Raw genomic sequence first — 19,191 nt, forward strand, 5'->3', positions numbered from 1 at the left:
AATAGCATCCCAGATATGGTTGGTCAGGATCTGGAGAGTTTAGGAGGCAATGTTTTAGTCATGAATTTGAGCTCTGTGACAATGAGTAAAAGAGCCTAGAGGGAGAAGCTTAAAACAAAAACTACCTGTCGTTTAACTGTGGGATATGGGGGAAGAGGTGTAACATAAGTTCAGTAGTGTCCCAAAGAGGGCTGCAGCCAGGTCCTGGCCTTCTAGGTGCTTGGGGAGTAAGATGGTTCTCCGGACTCCAGTGAGGACACCGAAGTCTGTTCCAGGCCAATCATCTGGAGATTGTTTATCTTATTTTCTTTGTAAAATTGTCTCTCATTCACATCTTCATACCCTTTAACAAATGTTCATCTTCCTTCTAACCGTAGTCCCGGAGGAGTGGTTGTTTCCAGGCTGCAGGTGGTTGGGTAATCTAGAAGTTGGAATAGGTATACGTGAATCATGTGATAGAAGGGGAAACTAGACATAGAGGAAGAAGAGGTTTCTCCCAGCAGTTGAGATTCTCACGTTTCTATCCCTGTACCCTCTGAGTGCTGAGAGATAATGGGTGTAGGCCCCCAATCAGGTTGGTATTCCACTCTCACTCTGCTACGCTGGCTGTAGATCCAACTTCTTAGAGCCAAGCAACCTGTCCAACCAGCTTTGGACCTCAGCTATATAAGTATTGTCTTCTCCCAAGCTCCTCTCCCCAAAATTTAGTTCATTTTGCTTTTTTTTTTTTTTTTTTTTTTTTTTTTTTGACACTATTGTAGAGAATAAATTGAATTGTGCAATGTCGCTGTACTGAGGTTAGGAAGGTTAGCATCCTGTTTGCCCACACTGTGGGAAGGAGGAGGGGGGACCAAGCTGTTTTTGAGGTAAGGGAAGCCTGAAAATGAAGGGTTTCTGCTTTCCTCAGAGTGTACATGAACCTGCCTCTACAGCTTTAGAAGCCGCCAGAGTGTACTAGGGACACTTTGAGCAAAGATGTATGAGGAGTTTTATAATATTTTGCCCTTGATAGCCACCTGAGGAAATTCCCTCGTTTTTATTTTTAAAAACTAAATAATTTTTTTTAAAGTAAGAAGGCACTTTTAAAATTATACACACACACAGAAACTACACACCTTTCCCATAAAATTTGGGGGTAAGGTAGGAAAAGAAGCTAGATCAAGCTCAGTTCCCCTACTCTGGTCTCTTCTTTCCCAATACCCCAGTGCCACTGTGGGTGATTATACTGGCCCTACGGGCCTTCCTGGCTTTTTTCTTTCTTCCCTTTCCCTCAAATTTATTGAGCACTTAATAATGGGGCAGAGATGCAGCCGTGTCTGGGCTCCCCAAGTGGTGAAATGACCTAGAGGCTAGATGCTAGTAACAAGTCGTTTGAGCAGGTCATTTCACGTATTTTTCTGGGGAATGTGGTGCCCCTGACTGTAAGTGGTGGGGGAGGGAGGGGGGCTAATGGAGCTGGGTTTGGGATTATTTTAAAATTATATATATATATATATAAAGATATATTCTTACATCTTTTCCTTGCCCTCTGTGCTTTGAAAGCACTGAATAAATTGATTCTGTTTTTTCTCTTCCACAAAATTGGAAGATTTTTTTCTTCCATTTTTTAAATGTTCTTACCAGTCATCTTGCCTTGTGGCATGTTTGTCTAACCTCTCCGGAGCTACCCCGTGATGAAGTGCCATTTCTGTTAAGTCTCCCTGACCCCCAACTCAGAGGTGCTCAGAGGTACAAGGTGTCCAAGTTTGTCAATTGAGATTAAAAGGAACAGAGAATGTGCAATGCTGTCCAGCTGGGGCCTGTCCTTGCCCTGAGCTAGGTCCTCTCCCTGGGAGCCAGGCCACTTTGACTAGGGTTTGGAAGAAAGACATAAAGAAATGGGGAGTGGTAGTGACAAGGATAGCCCATCTGTAGTTCAGTGCCTGTTTAGGTGCTGAGGCCACAGGGAGAGGGTAGGGTCTTCCCTGGTTTTATCTCTTCAGGGTCAGTTACATAGAAGCTGCTTATACTACTAGTATAGCTCTGTGGCCCTTTGCTCAGTTGCTGAGGTTTGATTTCTCATCCTCTTTCCCCATCATCATATTCTTCCCAGGAATCAGCAAGAAGGGTGAAGTCTTTCTTAATCATGGTAAAGTATTAGCCTTCCATCTTCTCCCTTAGGTCCTGTCCCTGTCCCACTTTCTTCAGGCCTACATTTTACATCACTGATTTGCCTTGTGTCCTTCCAAGCCTTTTTTTTTTTTTTTTTTTTTTTTTTTTTTTTTTTTTTAAATTAACTCTCATCCTCCAGCTGTGGGTCTTTATAGATACTAACCTTTATGCCCTAAGGCTAGGAGGAAAGACCCTGAGTTCAGTGGTCCTTTACCATTGGACTTTGACTCTCAGGTATCAGTAGAGTGGGGATCCAACCAGTACAATCTAGCTTCCTCTAGACCTTGAGGCACTACAAGCTGTCGTTCATGGATGGCATCTTACTCCACAGCAAACTGAAATGGGTGGATTAGTGGCAAGGCTGGGGTCAAATTAGGAGACAAAAGTCCTTATTTGTCAGTTTTATTGTGTCACTACCACAGCATCTGAACTTCCCTCCATTGCTGAATAAGTATTTTTCCTGCATTTTTGGGATATATATGTATGGTAGACGTTTCTTTTTGAAGACACCGAGATAAATGTTTTCCTGCCTTGGTTACCTTTCCTTTTCCCTTTAAAAGGAATTAGCTATAGAACTGCTTTGTAAAGATGCTTCTTGATATTTTACTTTTGTTCCTTTCCCCAACCATACCCATCTCCCCCTTTTTTCTAGAAGGCATAACCCTTCTCTCCACAGCCCCTATCCCACTCATCCTAGGCTCCCTTTCTTTCCATCAAGATCTTCATTAGCTTATGATATTTGCTGCCGAGATGTTATAACAAGGACTCATTCATGTATATAAGCTATTTCTTGATCCATTTAAAAGGAATTGTACATTGTGTAGAAAAAAAAAAACATGAAAAAGAGAAAAAAAAAGCCCTAGCCATGGATATTGTGAAACTGTGTTATGTCATTTTGTAATGTGCCCGTTTGTGTATGATCCGTGCAAAAGGGTTTCTGGGGAAGGGGAGGGTGGAGGGAGGCAGGACTGTGGAGGGTGGGGAGAGGAGTGGGCCGGGCCCAGCACACTGAGACTGGCAGCTGCTCCAACCCCATCCCTCCTTAAAGATGCCACCTCCCCCACCACCCACCCCTATTTTGTGCCTTGCCCTCCCCACCCTGGAGTAATCTCTCCAGGTCACCAGCACTGCCTTGGCAGAGCCCACTCCCTACCCTAACCTGCCCACTCTTCCTACCCCCCAGCATTAGGATGATAATGTGGGAAAGTGCTGGAGGTTGGGAGGTAGCCAAGGAATTGGGCAGTTCCTGGGGGCATTGAAACCAAGTATTATTATGAATTGTAATTGTATTTGCACTGTTTTCCCCCTCTGATTGCATCAGCATATATACAATATACCTATATAACAAAATCCAGTGTCAAAGCTTTCTTATGCAAGGGATTTCCCCCACCCTTCAGAAAAAGAACCTCATGGACCTCTAAAAGGGTAGATTGTCAGGAGATAGTAGAATAGTAGAAAGAAAGACTTTTAATTGTCCTAAGGAAGTTCTGTCCAAACCATTTAAGGATATGTGATTGAGTTGAGGCTGTCTCCTGTGAATTATAGGGCTCCAGGTCCAGGACTGTATGAAGACTCCAGGGCACAGGAGGCATGGTGTGAATACCTGGGCCCCACTGACTTGCTATGTGAGCTTTGGTGGAGCTGGTATCTTCACCCAGTGAAGTGAGGGAGGAAACCACTGACCTCCATGCTCAAAATTCCACAATTCTTTCCCCATCTGCCAAAAACCAAAAAGCACCTTAGGGTGAGGGAAGTGCTGGGCTGAGAGACCAGGGAGGAAATGAAAGTGACTTGCTAGTGTTACTTGTATGACAGTGTCCCTGGAAAGTTGCCAGTCCCCTGGTTCAACATTGGTATGGGAGAGGTGGCAGTGATGTAAGGTGTTGGACTGATTGCATCTTGGCCCTTGTTTCCAGCCACGTCATAACCAGGCTCCAAGCCTCACCTCACAATCACAATCCTTAAGGGTGGTTAACCAGCAAACACCCCCCAGGTTGGTAATCTAGTTGCTGTCTCTGAGCTATAGGATGTGGAATTTCCCTCATCTTGGTAACAAGTAGATGTAGTACAAGCTCAGATGTAGCCCACATCTTCCCTTCCCTCAGATCTCATCTGAACCCCAAAGGCAACTGTTCCACAGTCTTGTCTCTTCAGAGACCCAGTTTATCCCCCCTTCCCTGGGCTGAGCATCTCTATTCTCAAGTTGTTGTCACTGAAGCCTGGAGGACACATAGGTCGATGGGTGAGGCCTTGGTGAAGGTGGGGAATAGATTGGGGTAGGTGGTGGGGAGCAGGGAGGTGGGATGGCAACGGCCTTCCCTGAATAGGGTGGGTGGGAGGGAACAAGACCCTTTTGCACAACTCTCTTAAGTTTCCTTTTTTCTTTTTTTTTTTTTTCTTTTTTTTTTTTAACTCATTCTAATTTTCTGCATTGTGTTTGGGAAATAAAATGAAAAAAAAAAAAAAACAAAACAAACTAAGACCAATAGGAACTGGTTTTCAAAAGGTAAACGCACTCCCATCTGTTTCAGAGGCTGCTGATCATTTCAGCAGCGAAGATTCAAATAATAAGCTAATTTTTGGAGAAAGGATTAAAAGAAAAAAACTTTGTAATATTTATCACTTGCAAGCTATGTTTAATAAAGAAAGGAATGGTTTCTAAGCTTTCCTGTGGCTTGTGCTTTAGTTGTGGCCAAGGTGGGAGTGGGGATGGTTTGGTGGGAGAATCTGAGTGTTGATGGATAAGCTCTGGCTTGTGCTCCTCTCCACCTCTGGTGACCCGAGAGGCAGACTGTGTGTGTGCCAGTTGACCTTTCCCAGCCCTGTCCACGCAGCCACCCATGCACGCACTAGCCTAGGAGTGTAATTGTTGGTAGCTGGGAAGTTTCTCTGGCTAGGGATACCCTAGCAAGAGAGATTCACACATACCAAACCTTAGCATTTGGAATGCGTATTCCTCAGAAAAGCCTAGAATTGCTGTGTCAGCATTCTTACATCACTCTCATTTAACTTTGCCTTTGAACATAAAGCATCAGTCATTTTGGCTCACATTTTATATTTCCAACAAAACTTATAGGTGACTCCCAACCAAAGACAGTATCGTTTTCTGGAGTACTTAAAAGTCAGGACTGTGTCTAGCCCCTAATCTGCTTTATTTTATACCATCAGAGGAGCTGATGGGGAAAGACAGAGCCCAGCCTTACTAGAATCTTGTTACTCATCCTAGTGTTATTTCTGTAGAGCACAGAAGAGACAATATGTGTGGTTCCCTAAGCCATGGGCTTTCCCACAAAACACTTCCCTTCTGGTGTCACCTTGGGACAGGGAAAGGTGAGCTGAGGGTGGTGCCTGGGTTTTGCTTTTACAGAGCATGACAGAACCACATAAGTGACCATTTGCTGCTGGGTACTGGAGGCTGGAAAAGGGAGGAGTAGGAATGCCAGGTGCCTATCGCCTCTTGATTCTATCAAGGGACTTAGGACTGAAACTGTTCAAAGTCATCCCTTTAGAACAAAGGACTGCAGAAATGGCTCATGATTTAAGACCACTTGCTCTTATAGAGGATTTGAGTTCAATTCCCAGCATCTATGTGGACTTCCAAGAGCACCAGACATGCACATAGCACATGTGTGCACATACAAATAAAGCACATAAATTTTTTTGTTTTTTGAGACAAGGAGGTTCTCTGTAGCCCTGGCTATCCTAGAACTCACTCTGTAGACAAAGCTGGCTTTGAATTCAGAGATCTGCCTGCCTCTACCTCCTTAGTGCTGGGATTGTAGGTATGTGCCACCACTGGCAAAACACCTATATGCATAAGTGCTAAAAACCAAAAACTAGAGAAACAGGTGTTGGGGAGATGGTCCCTGCAAAATAGCCAATGCTTGAGAATCTTCCTTCTAGAAGCTCAGTGTTTGATGTTGAGGGAAGAGGAGCAAAAACTTGAGCCCTAGCAGAGCCGTGCCTACTTTCCTGCTGCTCTCAGTGCAGTTTGCCTGTTCCTGGTCAGACCTAACTTTCTGGCTAGACATTGTGATGGTGAGACAAGTGATGACAGCCCTTGCTGTCTCCATGTCTGCCTTCCCCTCCCTGAGGGTCAGGCCTCTGTCCAAGCCTTAAGCACACCTACCAGCTCTCCATCATGAGTTGCTCACCTGGGTGTTGAGTTCAGTTTTCTTCATTGGTTTCCTTCTCCTCTGAGCCTGTCTTCTGTGGCACCTAGTCCTGCTGCTTCCTGCCTTAACTTCAGATCCTACCCCTCTCCAGGTATGAGAGGAGAGTCTACCCATTTCCCCGTGCTGGACTGGCTCAGGCCCACGTCCAGCTCATCCTCTTCACTGAGAGCTTGAAATCATCTCCCCTTGCTCTTGTAGCTTAGCAGGTCTTATGCAAATACAGGACTCAAGGCAACCGGCTCCTCTGCCTCAGTTTCCTCCTAGTATAATTTGTAACTAATAATGGGAAAGACTTCACTCTGCCATTTGACCTTATGGTATAGACTGTCCCTAGCAACTTTCCACATTAGCCCAAGAAAGAGAGGAGGGAAATGGTGAGGGCAGGCCATCCACCACAAGCCGTGAGCCGCTCTCATCCCAACAGCAAGAGCATCCAGCCTTGGATTCTAGGGACCATCTGTGAGAACCAAGATTGCAGTCGGAGCCCTTTTTACTGTCTGTGTACATGTGATCCTGGGTTCTCTTGGTGGGGCCTGTTTTGAACCCAGCCATACTACCCTCTTACTGGCCCCCACTCAGCAGAGGTGGGGCACATCACACAGAAACAACAGGTGCTGCTCTTCCTGTTCCTGCTGTTGTTGAAAGCCTGGGGCTTAGTCTTCTAGAGGACCTCTAGCTGGACAGGGGACACAGCAGTGTGACGGGAGCCAGCTCCCCAAGGTATTGAAGTACCTGGAGCAAGGTTATATGGAAAAACAGTGGGGAAAGTGCAACACAGTGGCCCAAACAGGGTGACAATTCTCAGAAAGCCTGCACAACATTGGAAGAGAAGCCCGGGATAGCAAGGTAGCAGAGAAAAACAAAATAGATGGCAGCCCCAGCCTGCCTGGAGTTAGGGACTCTACAGTCAAAGCAGCTATCACACTGCTACCAGTGATGGAGGCAGCATGGGAGAAGAGTCCTAGCTGGCACCTTTGCTGAATGAGCCAATGGGATATAGGCTGGCAGCCTCTATGCTAAAAACGTTCTCAAGTGTGTCTTTCCTCACAGCCTCTTGGAAACTTACTTGACATTTCAGTATCCTCTCTCACCAGCCACATGTCCCCAGCCCCCCACCCCCACCCCCATAAGGGGGCTTATACTGCTCCTGATACCTGCCTAAGAGATACTCAGAAGCAATCTCTTAGAGCCTGTCCCAGAAACCTATCAAGAGTCTTTTGGAGATCACTGTGGTAGGGAAGGCCCGAAGAATGACTTTTCCAGAAAACACCATTTGGACAGAACTGGGTTAGAGCCAAGAACTCACTCTTGACCCTTGCACCCAGTCTGTGACTGAAGGCCTTACTCACTCACACGTCCACAGCCACCTTGGGCTGGCCCAAGGTAAAGCAATGATGTGTCTTCCTGGGACCCTTGCAGAGATAAAGAGAGCCATACCTTGTAGACTCCTGGGAGCTGGACATGGCTCTAGGTTCCCTATTGTAGGCCATGTTCTTTTCTGCCATGCATTGGTAAATAGCCTCATCTTCAACAGAGAAACTCTGTGTGCTAAAGAAAAGCAAACAGCCAAAACACATGAGCTAAAAGAGGTGCCTCCAAGGATGAAGCTGAGACCTGCTCATTCATCAGTGCATATAGCAGTAAGTAATACAGTAGGCAGGACAGAGCCACAGGTAGACAGAGGTACTTAATGGAAAGAGAAGGGCGTGAGAGTGTGTGTGTGTGTGTGTGTGTGTGTGTGTGTGTAATGTTGTATGGTGGTAGGGTTCATATCTAGGGAGAGCACACCTGTGGACCGTCTGGCAGGGAGAGGTAGGTTAGGCCTATGGGCTGTAAGTTAGCTTGATCTTTTTTTTTTTTTTTTTTTTTTTTTTTTTTTGGTTTTTTCGAGACAGGGTTTCTCTGTGTAGCCCTGGCTGTCCTGGAACTCACTCTGTAGACCAGGCTGGCCTCGAACTCAGAAATCCGCCTGCCTCTGCCTCCCAAGTGCTGGGATTACAGGCATGCGCCACCACTGCCCTGCAGTTAGCTTGATCTTATTCCCAGAACAGCACCTTTCCATTCTTCAACTAAACCAGTCTAGAGTCAGTGAGACCCTGAGCCCCGCAGGGATCTTACTCAAGGACTGACTGTGGCCACTAGACAAGCGAGTGGAGCTAGGCAGGCAGGCAAGGAAAGGAGGAAGACATTCTGAGACCCAGCCTTCCTGCCCCTTACCTTCTAGACCCTCTCCTGACCTCCGGAGCAAGGTTGTTCTCAGTCCCTTCCTGCCAGGCCCTGGAGGCTCACACTGCACAGGGAGAGTACCTTGTACTCTTGTGCTGGACAGAGGTGCATGATTGATTAGGGGCACAGCTATAGACCCACCCCTAAGTGCTAAAAAGACACATCAGAAATCATCAGGTTTCCAGAATTTGGATGCCCTCTACACTTGAGGGAGCAGCCATTTGTGGGAAAATGTTGGGGTAAGGGCAATGGCCTGGGTAGGTGGGTGAAGGGCAGCTCCTTACCCGGGAGACTGAAGAAACAAGTGGTTGTGCTGGGAAGATGGAACTGAGACAGATTCTAACACCTGGGTCTGGTGCACTGTGGGTGTTAGGTTTGAGGCCAGGCAGAAGACTACTGTGAGGTGGGCTAATACGTAGAAGGGGAGAACCCTTGCTATCTCAAGTGTGGTTTCTGCTCCAAGAGCTTCCTTCTAGCAGATCTCTGTGACCAGGTTTTAGAGCTGCCCAGTAGTGCTGCAGTTTCCTCGCTAATTTACAAGTGAAATGACCTGTCCAAAGCGGTTATGGTGACTCAAGGCTGTGCAGAGGCTGAAGAAGAGATTCTTGGATCTGAGGCTAATCTGGACCACAGGCCAAGTTTAAAGCCATCTGGGGCTATAGTATGAAGGGGAGAAAGAACAAGTACAGAGTGCACATGTGTCCTGTGTGTCAAACCTTAGCCAGCCTCACCTTCCCTCGGTGGCTCCCCTGGGCACTCAAAGAATTACAGACATTTCCTCCAAACAAGTGACAGAGAATGTTTAGGAGAGAAAGAAGGAAACGTTTTTCCAAAACACTATCACTACCACTTTGTGCCTAAAGTACACGTTCATTATATGAAATGCCCCCTCCCATTTATTATGGAAACAAAACCAGCACTGAGGCTACTGCACCTGTCACCTCTGTCACCTCCACAGAGGGTGAAAACCAGCCTAGGCTTGTTCTTGTTTGTTTGTGCTGTCATCCTTACTCATCTTTTTAAACCTTGTATTTTTCTGATTTTTTTAAAGATTTATTTATTATGTGTACAGTTTTCTGCCTACACAAGAGAAGAGGGCACCAAATCTCATTTCAAGATGGTTGTGAACCGCCATGTGGTTGCTAGGATTTGAATTCAGGACCTCTGGAAGAGCAGCCAGTGCTCTTAACCACTGAGCCATCTCTCCAGCCCCTTCTGATCCTTCCTAACATGAATTTAACCTTTCATAAGTGCCCTTTACTTAGAACTACTCAGAGGAGACCATGAATCTCTAGAATGAAATTTTTTTTGCAGGGCGTTATGGTGCAGGCCTGTAAACCCAAGCTTCTTGAGAGGCTAAAGCAGGAGGATCCCACATGTAAAGCCTGTCCAGGGGCTGCTGGGACAACTTAGAGTGGTAGAGCACCTACCTAGCATGTATGAGGCCCTAAATTCCCAGCACCGTAAGACAGAACAGTACTAATGAGTAAATTACACACTCCTGAAATCTCAGTATTTGAGAGGTAAATGCAAGGAGGATCAAGAGAGTCTGGGCTGCTCTTCCAGAAAACCCAGGTGTTGTTGTCAACACTCCTGTCAAGTGGGCAGGTCCACAACCACCTGTAACTCCAGCTCCAGAGACTCTGGTTCCCATGAGCACCTAACCACCCATACATGGCAGACACACATGGACGCGCGCATAGCTAAAAACAAATAACTTTTTTTTCTTTTAAAAGGTGTTTTATATTTATTTATTATTTATTTTATATGTATCAATGTTTGCCTGCATGTATGTCTGTACACTATGTACATTTCTGGTGCCCACAGGTCAGAAGACGACATCAGATGCCCTAGAACTGGAGTTACAGATGGGTTGAGAACCACTGTGTGAGAGTTGAAAACCATCTCTCCAGCCGTAAAATAAATCTAAAAAGCAAAACAAAACAAAAAGCTGAGCAACTTGACTGAGACTCTGTCTCAGTGAAAAGTTAAAAGAAGGCTGGAGTTGTAGCTGAGTGTGTGCTTGCCTTGCATATGCCAGGCTCTGGGCCAGAGGTTCTCAATCTGGGGCTCATGACCCTGGGGTCATGACTTCCTTGGGGACACATATCAGATATTTACATTACACTTCATAACAGTAGCAACATTACAGTTATGTAGTATCAACGAAATAGTGTTATGGTTTGGGGTCACCACGTGAGGAACTGTATTAAAGGGTTGCAGCATTAGGAAGGTTGAGAACCACTCTAGGCTAAATCCTCAATGCAATTGATTAATTAATCAATTAATTAAAGTGAAAGTTTTTCAAGGGTTGGTATAAAGTCTTATGTCTTTAAATTTCCCTCAAGCTACAGAAGCAGTGGCTGTCTGCTTAGAGCCAGCCAGACACTGCTGCTGCTCTGGTCATCGCTAGAAAACTCCACCAAGGCTCTTCACGGTGCCAGACTCCTCTGCCTGGCCTATAGTTAACATGCCCATATTTGGGTCAGCCTGCAGTGAGCCCCACATACTTGGTTCTTACTTGCAGTCAACCAAGTTCTCCCACAGATGAAGCAACAGAGCCTGCTTGATCTTCATAGCCTGGCAATGTGAACTCTCTGGGAAAGTCTGTCTCACCTTGGGAATACCAGGGAAAGGACCTGTCCCAGTGTCCCCACCAGGTGTATATATTACCAGCAAGCAGTCTGAGCTCAAACCTTGATTCTTTCTGGTCTCCTGCCACTGCCCCACACACCCACCTGGGGGTTGGGGAGAGTTGGTTCACACCTAGCTCCTCCCTAACCTTTAAGCATCCCTTAAATGCTGGTTACTGACTGGCCTTCTGGCCCTAAATAGCCACCTTCCCCTCCTGATCTCCTTGGTGCTGCCTGACACTCATGTCCCTGGATTGCAGGTAGGAGTTTCTCTTGCTGGCCCCCGATAGCCTGGAACTTGGCCATGAGCATTTAACATCCTGGAACCTTGGTAGCCTGTTCTGCAGGTCCTGTGATCCCATTAGGGAAGGTGGGAGGGTAGATTAGAACGGGAATGATAGGCTGGGGACCCCCACTGGACTCCCACTGTCTCAGAGGAGCCCATCCGCCACCCTTTGCTTTGAGTGCCTAAGTCAATTCTAGATCAGAGATCCCACAACATCTTCCTTCCCTTTTCAATTTTAATTTAAAAACGATTAACCCAAGGGGTGGAGGTTTACATCTCTGATGGAGGCACCCAGGCAACTGAAGTAGGAAGACAGACAGAGGCTAGCTTGTGCTAATCCCTCCTCTCCAGTTTTTAAAATTACATTTACTTGGGGAAATGGGGGAGACAGCGTGTAGGAGTCGGTTCTTTCCCACCACCAAGTGACTACTCTGGGTTGAACTCAGGTGCTTGGGTGTGGCAACAAATGTCTTTACCTGCTAGACCCTCTCATTTGCCTTCCCTACCCCTAGCCCCTGGGTGAATAAGAAGTTTATTAAAAGAGTTATTAATGCCATGCACATAGTCAGAGACAGTGCCTCTTCCTTTTCTATGTGCTGTGACAAGGTTAGACTTCATGACCATCTTGGTGGAGAGCATGGCCGCAGACAGGCAGGCATGAGGCATGGCACTGGAACAGTACCTGAGAACTTCTCACAGGCAGCAGGCAGTGAGCCACTGAGCTTGGCATGGGCTTTTGAAACCTCAAAGACCACCCCCAGTGACACACTTCTGCCAACAAGGCCACACCTTCTAATCCTTCTCTAAGGGTTCCACCAACAGGAACCAAGTATTCAAACCTAAGAGCCCGTGTGGGCAGTGCTCACTCAGAGATCAAACACCACAGCATGCAGCATGGCCGGGGTGGGGGCGCCAAGGAGGGGTCAGGGAGCACTGCAGGCAAGCCATTGGCAAGCCTCTAAAGAGAATCAGGTTGTTTCTCTCTCCCTCTGTCACACACACACACACACACACACACACACACACACACACACACACACTTATTTATGTATATGAGTGTTCTATCTATGTGCCAGAAGAGGGCATCAGATCCTAGTATAGTCTACCGTGTGGTTGCTGGGAATTGAACTCAGCACCTCTGCAAAGGCAGGCAGTGCTTTTAACCACTGGGTCATCTCTCCAGTCCCTCCCCCTGTCCCTCCATCCCTCCCTTCCTTTCTTTTCCCTGTTTCTTTTGTGCTTGTTCTGAGACAGAGTCTCAGTGTCTCTCTGGCTGGCCTTGGGACTCACAGAGATTTGCCTGCCCCCACCTCCCCAGCATTTGCACCGCCACACCAGGCCTCTTTCCGTTTAATTTCTTTCTTTTTAAAATTGAAGTGAGCATTGTATTGGCCCAGCTCACATCCCTGGCCCAGCTGGAAGAGTTTTCATCCCAGCTCCCTTCACTCTTCCCTCTCCTGGGGTTCCTGACTTGTCCCGGGAGAAAGAGTGTCCTGGGCAGGGATGGGCAACAGGGTAGAACCTACTGTGGCACCTGAAGGGCACTCAGGGTGTTGGAGGGAATGGGGCACAGCTAGTCCACTTATGAAACATCCATCTAGACAGAGATGTTACCCTGTAAAAGCCTTCCTTTCTTGCTATGATGAGAAGGGTCAGGATTTGTTTTTCCCCCTTTTTCTTTTTACTTTTTTTTTAATTATATATCCTTTGGTGAGTCTTTGAGAGGATTTGTGTGCCTATCCCCTGAAGCCCATGATTTCCTGCCTGCCCCTGCTTATTTATACATAGGAGCCCTCTAGTGGCTGATTAAGGAATTACTCCTCTCACTAACACCAATGGCACTCACATGTCCTGCCTTCTGTTATGCCCTCTCAAGTTCTGCGTGGTCCTCAATTCAGGAACAAAACTGCCCCGCCCTACCTTACCACCCCGGATGTTTCCCTCAGTTACAGATCTTTCATCCTCACCCTCAGGAGGCCTTCACTATGTGTTGATGCAAGAACTCTTACATGCTGACTAAGCCTTCCCTCTACCCCAGCAAGAGCTCCTACTGTCCTCTGGATCAAGTCTGAGCCCTGTTCTGGGCCTTACCTCTTTTTTTTTTTTTTTTTTTTAAAGCATCCATTCTGTTACCTGACAGGCATCCGACCTCTACCTACCTGTTTACCCCCGACTTGATCCACCCTTTCCAGAAGCCCTGGTCATTCCTTGCCTAAGCCCAGGGCTGCTTCCCACTGCACTTCCAACAGTTTCTGAGCTCTAGGAAGCCCCATGAAGAAGCAGGTTCACTCTGGCCTGTGCAGAAATTCAGGTCTATCATGGACAACCAAATAGGCACACTTTCCCTGAGCCCAGAGCCCACCCTGGTCCTTAATCAGGGGCAGCTGGCACCTTGGCTGTGGCAGGTACTGGCCACATTTTATGGCCTATAGTGGTAAGTGACTACATCAGCCTGGCTCACACTGGTAATGCGGAGGATATCACCAGACAGCAGTGTGACCCAGAGGGTGCAGAAGTCAGGACTCCACAGTCAGTGCTCTGCCCCCATCTTACCAAACAGCGCACTCCTGGCTACTGCTCAACTGTGGCCTTGGTTTCCAGGGCCACAACATTGAGCTGCAGAAAATGGACCATTTAGGCACCCACTGGGGCAGGCATTGGAAGAAACCTGCACCACCCTGCTCTACCCTGGGCAACTCTGGAATTGGGGAAAGAGGGATAGACCTAGGTGTTAGATAACATGTGAACATGCACACAGTTGACCTGGGATCTGCCCACGCCTGCTACTTCCTGGTGATCTCATCATTATCCAATCATGTAGTCACATGTCTGTGACTTTAGTGGACTCAAAACACTGCTTTCCTTCGTTAAAATTCCTTGATTTGTAGCCAAGACAACTGGACCTGAAGCCCTCCCTCAATTCCTGGAATGCTGGGGTCATAGCCATGCTTGATCCTTGATTTTTAAAAATTACACATTGCTGGGCAGTGGTGGTGCACGCCTTTAATCCCAACACTTGGGAGGCAGAGGCAGGCAGATTTCGGAGTTTGAGGCTAGCCTGGTCTACAGAGTGAGTTCCGGGACAGCCAGGGATACACAGAGAAACCCTGTCTCGAAAAAAAGAAAAAGAAAAAAGAAAAAAATTACACATTACAATAGTGTTGGTATAAGGTCAAACATAATTTAAAGTGGACACATTGCACAACCATTCCCCATTGTTTTTTCAGCTTTTGTTTAAATAAAATGATGGAGCCTGGGGATGCAGAGTCAGTTGGCAGAATACTTGCCCAGCTTTGCACAAAGCTCTGGGTTCAGTCCCCAGTCTTGTATGAACCAGATGAAACCGGATGTGGGGGTGCATGTCTGTAACCCCAGCACTATGGAGGTAAAGCAGGATCAGAAATTCAAGATCATTCTCAACCACACTGCAGTTGTGAGGCCAGGGACTGTGAGCTTCTTGAATAGACCTTGGGTTCTCTGTGTGAACAGTAAGTACTCTTTTTTACTTTTTGTAGAAGTATTTATTTATGTATATTAGTACTCTATTTACATATATACCTGTATGACTGAAGAGGGCATCGGATCCCATTACAGATGGTTGTGAGCCACCATGTGGTTGCTGGAAATTGAACTCAGGACCTTTGGAAAAGCAGTCAGTGCTCTTAACTACTAAGCCATCTCTCCAGCCCCTGGCAAGTACTCTTAACTGTGGAGCCGTCTCTCAAGTGCCAAAAGAAAAAAAATTATGGGCCCCGAAATGTACAGGGCCAAGGCACTGTGCACATAACCCTAGTGACTGAGCTGTCCCTGTCCAGGACTACTGTGAGCACCTCTGTGCCCTGTAGGTGCCATCTTGGGCACTGTCATGTCTTCTCATCTTCTGTCATAGCACTTTCTAGCTGTAAACGGGCCTGCTGGCTCATCGGCCACCAGTGGTGATTCTGTGTTAATACAGTGGGTATTCATGGGAGAGCAAGGTATCCAGATGCAGGCAATCATATGACATCAGGGTGGCGCTGCTGTTGTTGGCCAAGGCTAGCTCCTTCTACTGCCAGGAGATGACTACAGACAGCTCCCTTCCACCTGGCAGGGAGGGCAGCAGCAGTGGATGTTCCCACATGGCCTCCGGGTAGCTTGACTCCCACACAAAGCACAGTTGAGAACATGTGATACACCCTGAAAGGACACTCAGTACTGCAGGACCTAGGGCCTCCTCTACTCTCAGGCTCCCTCCCCTTCACCTTATTCTGTGCCTGAGGAAGGAACAAAGAGACAGAACTTGACTTTAAGCGATTTAGGTACCAAGGGAGGAGTTGGGATGGAGAGAGGGGCCTGGTTTATCAGAGCTGGAGCTGGCTGCTGTCCTATGGATAGATCACCAGAGCTGAAGTCTGACAGGCCTGATTGATGGTCTCATTTGGCTGAGCCCTGGCAACAGGACCGGGGTCAGAGCAGATACAATAGAGAGGTTAGGATCTGTGGCATGGGCATTGTGTTCCCTGGAGACACAGAGTCACCTCCTCCTTTTCCTGTGGGCCTGTCTGCCTATCTACCCATGAGGTCAGCTTCCCAGGACTCCTGCTCTCCCTGAAGCCTCTCCCAACACTAGACAGAAACCGGTGCCTCTGAATAGAGGAGCACACTCAGGCTCACACAAATACACACCTAGACTGGAAATTACAACCTTATAGCCCACCTGACTGCAGGATCATACACATGGTCCCAGAAACCACAGACACAGGTCACTGGGAGACGCCTCTCCCAGGGATATTATTCCCCATCTTAGGCCCCACAGGCTGGCCACATGACCCTTTAGCCTACAGCCCAGTCTTCTGGGCCCCAAGAATGTTTCTGTGACTTTGTGCTTCTGGAAAACCCCGACCCTAGCTTCTTCCTACAGCCTCTTTCTACAGCAATCGTTCAGGGCTTCTAGCTCCTGCCACCTCAGTCCTCTCCTCCTTCCTCCCATCTTTGGTCCAACTGCTCCACCTCTGTGTGTCCCTTCTCACTATGTCCCCACCACCTACACACAACCTTCCCCTCAAATTCTTCTAGAACCAGTTGGCCAGGACCCTTACTGCCTCCCCCAACCCCAGGTAGCAGCAAGGGCAGCCCCATGGCTTCCAGGCCCTGTCCCCTCAACCATACAACCCCAGGTAGCAGCAAGGGCAGCCCATGGCTCTCAGGCCCTGTTCCCTCAACCACACGCTTCTTCTCCAGAAGCTCTGAGTCTGTGCTCGGCCTTGGGTGGCTGGGCCACCATCATCCCCACCAACACGCGGGTGCACAGTGGACTGCCTCTGACCTTGCTGCAGGAAGCCCAGGATTTAGGGAGAGTCAGGTCATGGGGTCAGGGCTGGGGCTGCTGTTCTTCCTCTGTCCTGTGTCCTCTGGAGACCAGGCCTCTCTCTGCTTTTAGTCCTCATGCCCTCTCCACCCCTTACCTCTGCTGATCTGTTCTTTCACATAGGAACATTTGGGGGCAGGAGGAATGGAAGGATGCTGAGGGGTCGTCAATGAGAGCAGGGAAATGTTGCAGTGGTCAGAGCTGCCCTCTTCTCAGCATCAGACCCCACCCTGCTCCCTTTCGGATGACGAAATGAGAGTGAAGTTCTAGGCAGAACTGGGGCCTGCTCCACCAAGTGCATCTCTGACCACCTAAGGCCTAGATGGGGGGAGCCTAGGCTCTAAATTAGGGGTCTCAAGGAGAAGTTCAAGCCCCAAATCTCCGAGAAGAGCTGATGCCCCAGGTTCTGAGCTAGGGCCTGGGAGTGGGGGGAGGTGACAACTTTATCCCATTACCTCAGCCACAGACCCAGCAGCACCTCACCCACTCACAGTGTCACTTCCCAGAGCCGTTCTGCTTTTACAGGACAATGGATTCGAGTCATTGGGGTCAGGAGGCTGACAGCCGCGGAATGTGGGGACCTCCACTTAGAGAGGAGGCCAAGGCCTCCATTTCTAGGCTGGTCTGGCTCTCTAGACCAAGCAAAAAGTTGGGCTGCCTGCTACCAAGTGAGCCTGGGACTCAAAAACACCTGACCTTGAAAGTTACTATTTGTACGGAATCTCTGTCTCCTGAATTCCAGTCTTCTCAAAAATACAAAGAACAACAGAACTTCCTTCTAGAGGGTAAGAGCCAACTCCTGGATTTAAGAAAGTTGTACGGAGAGGTGGGTCTGCATGTGCAGAACTGGCTTCTACCAGCTGTGGCTAGTATGCCTTGGATTCAGACTTCCTGAAGCCAGTCCCCCTCTGTGTCCCATTGTTTTTGGTTCAGTGTGGTCCTGCCCTGCTCTGTTTGGCTCCAGTTACCTCCTTACTTCGAACTTGCCCAGCAGTTTGTTTCCATCCCACCCTCACGTCTCATAAACCAGAGTCTTGTTCAGCTTCACCTCAGACTGTGCAAGCCCATGGGCCTTCCTTGGGGTCTGTGCCTAAAAAGGATGCTATGACCTCACAGCCTCCCTAACCTACCTTCCTGCCTTAGTCCTGAAGTTCAGTATCCCGAGCCTCTCCCACCCTTCACGAGTGCTCCCATCTCTTCCTGGAGAGCCCACCAAGTCCAAGCAGACAGGGTAGCCAACCTAAGGCCCTGTGATGGGTTTGTTTTAATTGTCAACTTGACACAATCTAGAATTACTTGGGATGAGTCTCAGTGAGGGACTGGTTAGAGTACGTTGGCCTGTGGCATATTCGTGAAATTGTCTTAATTATGTTAACTGATGTGGGAGGATAGCCCACTGTGAGCAACACCATTCCCTCTGCTCAGGTCCTGACTTGTCTCAGAGTGAAGAGAGTGGGCTGAGTAGCAAGCATGCATGCATTCATTCTTTCTCTGCTCTTGACTATGGATGGGATATAAGTAGCTATAGGTTCCCAGTAGCTAGAAATAAGTTTGGGCTTGCAGAGAGAGATCTAACCAGACTGAATTGTCTGGACAAGACTAACATTACTTCCGATCAAGTGGATGAACTTAGGAAGAGTGAACACGGTGCAGACAGAAGGTACGTATTCGTTCTTACTCAGGTGGTAGCTGTGTCCTTTCCTATTGGCTAGGGTCTGACTGCATAATCTCAATTCAGTCGGCTAGTCTGAAAAGAATTGGCACACAGGAAATGAAGGAGGAAGGGGAAAGGGATTACTGCTCCAGGCCATCAAATTCCTAGAAGACAGCAGAGGGCCTTTGTGTAAGCAAGGGTTTTACTGGGGTCGGGGAGTGGAGCTAAAACATTTGCATAAGACTTTAATTCCTTGTCCTTAACACAAACTTTATAGAATTTAATAGAAAAGACTCATACTTGCTATTCCCTCTCTGGCACCGTGACTTTCTCCTTCAATGGGCTGTAACCTGGAACTGAGCTGAAATGGGCCTTTCTCCCTTAAGCTGCTTTTGGTCAGGTTATCTTATCACAGCAACAGGGATGAAACTGGAGCATGGCTCACCTGCTGGGCATCTTGAGTGACATAACAAGCTCTCTGAGCATGCTTTATCTGTACACCAGGAGTGTGTGATGGGCTTCTAGAATTGAGAGGATTTGTAGGTGTAATCAGTAAGGCTTGGCACAGAATGTGATGTAATATGCGTGTGCATGTTGTGTGTGTGTGTTTGTGTGTGTGTGCTTTGCAGATCTGGTAGTGGAGCCATATCAGGGCTCCACAAGTGACAGACAAGGACTCTACCAACCTGGTCTATATACCAAGTTCCAGGCCAGCCAGA

This window comes from Arvicanthis niloticus, chromosome 4 (assembly GCF_011762505.2).
Source record: "Arvicanthis niloticus isolate mArvNil1 chromosome 4, mArvNil1.pat.X, whole genome shotgun sequence".
NCBI classification, from domain to species: Eukaryota; Metazoa; Chordata; class Mammalia; order Rodentia; family Muridae; genus Arvicanthis; species Arvicanthis niloticus.